The sequence below is a fragment of the Chiloscyllium plagiosum genome, unplaced genomic scaffold, assembly GCF_004010195.1.
Source record: "Chiloscyllium plagiosum isolate BGI_BamShark_2017 unplaced genomic scaffold, ASM401019v2 scaf_70475, whole genome shotgun sequence".
NCBI classification, from domain to species: Eukaryota; Metazoa; Chordata; class Chondrichthyes; order Orectolobiformes; family Hemiscylliidae; genus Chiloscyllium; species Chiloscyllium plagiosum.
In genome coordinates, this window is record NW_025190982.1 from 1 (window position 1) to 3,457 (window position 3,457).

The window sequence follows — 3,457 nt, forward strand, 5'->3', positions numbered from 1 at the left end:
ACTCTGTACAATCATCTGTGAACATTTCCATTCTAATCCTGTGACCGAGGGATGTTCATTGATGAAGGGGGTGAAAATAGCTCTTCATAGGTCACTGCTCTGAGGAACTGATGGGTTCTTCTGGTGGAATGGTTGTGTCCCACCTCTGATCCAGGAGGACTGTGTTCAAACCCTCCAGCTGCAGGGGTGTGTAATGATGTCTCTGAACAGGTTGTGTAATAATATCTACTCTGAGGAGGTCCTCAAGTTAAATGGAGTGACCTTCAACATCCATTTTCATTGTGCAAGCTGTGAGGCAGAAGAGAATCTCTCTCCTGATTCCTGGATCTCCTTGTACCAGCCTCAGTCAGAAGCTGCCATGACACTGGGGGCAGTTACTCCCACCTTGTGGAATTCTGCTCCTGAGACCAATGATATAATGAGATCGGAGGTAAAGTTGGTTTGGTGGAATCTAAACATAGCGTCAGTGAGTAGGATATTGCTGAGTGAGTGCAGCTTGCTCTCTCTGTGAATGGTTCCTGCCATCACTTTACTGAGGATCGAGAGGAACCTGATGTGCTGGTGATTATCCGGATGGGATTTGTCATGTTGCTGTTTTATGGACAGGACACACCTGAGAGAAAGAATAGAATAGAAAAGAATAGAATCGATAAGACAAGCCTTTATTGTCACGTGCACCGGAGTGAGCGCAGTGAAAAGTTGTAATGTCATCTCTTAGCACCATCTTAGGTACAGGGTACATTAGTACAGATACTTTAAATATTGTTGCAGAATTGAAGTAGTGAAAAAGAGTGAACATGGGAATACAGGGTTTAAAAAGTCCAGAATGTTAATAAAAAGTATCTTTAAAGTACTCGAGTTATAGTCCTTTCTCTCTGAGTCTATGCCCACCAGGATTCAGACCACAATGCCTTGCTGTCTCCACAAGTTGGTGTCTTGTCCGAGACTCATCTCCAGGATTTGTCCTCCCAGCCAGTGTAAACACCATGGTTACAAGAACATGTCAGAAGCTCAAAACAAACTTCTCAAAGCCTGCCCACCATCTACAAGGCACAAATCAGGAGTGTGATGGCACACTCCCCACTTGCCTGGATGGTAACAACACTCAACAAGCTTGACACCATCCAGGACAAAGCAGCCCATTTGAAGAGCATCACATCGACAAGCATCTGCTCCCTCCACCACAACACTCAGTAACAGCAGTGTGTACTATCTACAAGATGCACCACAAACATTCACCAAACGTCCTCAGGCAGCACCTTCCAAACCCAGAACCACTTCAATCCAGAAGAACAAGAGCAGCAGGTACATGGGAACACCACCACCTGCAGGTTCCCTCTGAGCCTCTCACCATCCTGTATCGCTGTTCCTTCACTTTTGCCTGGTCCAAATCGCAAGATTTGCTTCTTGATGGTGTTGTGGGTAAACCCACAGCACATGGACTGCAGCGGTTCAAAAAGGCAGTTCACCACCACCTTCTTAAGGGCCCAGCCAGCAATGCCCACATCCCACACGTGAATTAATAAAAGAAACCACTGAGAGGTGTTAGTATGTGAAAGACAATTGTGTCAATCCTGTCACTTACAGGGTTAAAATGTAAACTCTTCCCCTCCTTCCAGCCTCTGCCAACATTCCTTGGACTTTTATCTCTATGGATTTTCACCTTCCGTATCTTCTCCTTCAGAGTTCTCACTATGTTTTTCCTGATCTCTACCCTACATTTCACGTTGACAAAGAACAGTGAGTGGGAAATAGATTGGTGCTCAATAATAATTTCTTGAGTCTTCTGTCAAATTTCCTCAGGATTCACTGAATTGAACGTGTTCACAAAAGCAATAACAGCAAAGTAAAAGTGGTTGGAACCAGGAAGTGCTGAGGGTGAACATGGATTCCAGACAGCAGGGAGAGAGTTGGACCAAGGAGGTAATTTGTCCCATTTGTCTGGATTTCTTCACCGATCCAGTTTCATTGGATTGTGGACACAACTTCTGCCGCTTCTGTATCACTCAGAGTTGGGAAAAGCAGGAGATAAACTCCTGCCCCTTTTTAAAATATTTTCTCCCAGTCTTCAGTATCCTTCGTGTAATATCCTCTTTCTATTCCATGTTCGCAACAATGAGAACAGGGGAGATGGTGGGTGTAGTGGTAATGCTGCTGGACTAGTTTTCACAGATTGTGAAAGTTAACTTCAACAAAGAATACCTGACATTTTATAGAAAGGATCACCTAATGGTGACCATGTAAACATTGTCGATTGTTGTAAAACCATTTGATTCACTAACATCCATCAGGGAAGACAATCTACTGTCCTTCCCTGGTCTGGTCTCCATATGCCTCCCGACTCAGCAATTTAGATCACTCTTGGGATGGGTAAGGAATGTTGGTTGAGCTGGTGACACTGCTGCCTCACAGCGCCAGAGACCCGGGTCTAATTCCTGCCTCAGGCGGCTCTCTGTGTGGAGTTTGCACATTTTCCCAGTCTCTGTGTGGGTTTCCTAAGGGTGCCCTGGTTTTCTCCCACAATCCAAAAATGTGCAGGTTAGGTGAATTGGCCATGCTGAATTGCCCGTAGTGTTAGGTGAAAGGGTAAATGTAGGGGAATGGGTCTGGGTGTGGACTTGTTGGGCCAAAGGGCCTGCTTCCACACTGTAAGTAATCTAATCGAATTTAAAAATCTCATCGAATCATATTCCATTTTTTAAAAAAAAATGACAGCTCTTAAGGTGTAACAATGTGAGTGCAATTGCTGCTTTCTGGATATAGACAGTCAGTCTCTGACAACTCAGATTGTGTTTGGTTTATTTCAGGAGGAATTATCTCGGAAGTGGAGGTAGGATATGCAATTTCCTGCAACTGATTGAAAATTGATTAAATTATTCAGGAAAGTCTTTCTGGTGAATTTATGATAAACTGTTTAATATTTACAGGATTAGCGATGAGCTTGGTAATGACCTGTCACTAACAAATGGTGTCCAATCGACTGAAAAATCCAACATCCTTTTACCAGAAATAGTGGAGGCCATTAAACCGAATAAAGGTCAGATAAGTCCCTTTGCGCTGATTATAATTTATAATTTAAATTGTTATGTATACAAATATCAAAGAGAGTATGTTTAAGCACTCAATTATCAAGAAACCTGGATTAATCTGGCCTTGAATGTCATTGACATCAGGGCAGCATGTGACCAAGTGTGACACCAAGAAGCCCCAGTGAAACAGGAGTCAATGGGAATCAGGCGGAATTCTCCACTGGTGGGAATTGTACTGAACACATTGGAAGATAGTTGTGATTATTTGGAGGTGGATCATCTCCACCGCTGGCCTTCACAACAGCAGCTCCTCACGTCTGTGTCCTCGGCCCAACAACCTACTTCAGCAGGAATGCTCCCCCCAGCATCATATCAGAGATGGGGCTGTTTGATCCTGATGCGTTGGTCAAATGGGCAGATCAATAGCA

General features: G+C 44.0%; 1 long non-coding RNA gene across 1 annotated transcript; it reads left to right on the top strand.

The window, feature by feature from the left end:
• Nucleotides 1-1,655: 1,655 nt before the first annotated feature.
• Nucleotides 1,656-3,031, top strand: LOC122545682. The gene is made up of 3 exons (XR_006310575.1): nucleotides 1,656-1,923; nucleotides 2,808-2,830; nucleotides 2,928-3,031. It is a non-coding gene; the product is annotated as an uncharacterized LOC122545682 (long non-coding RNA).
• The last annotated feature ends 426 nt before the right edge of the window (nucleotides 3,032-3,457 follow it).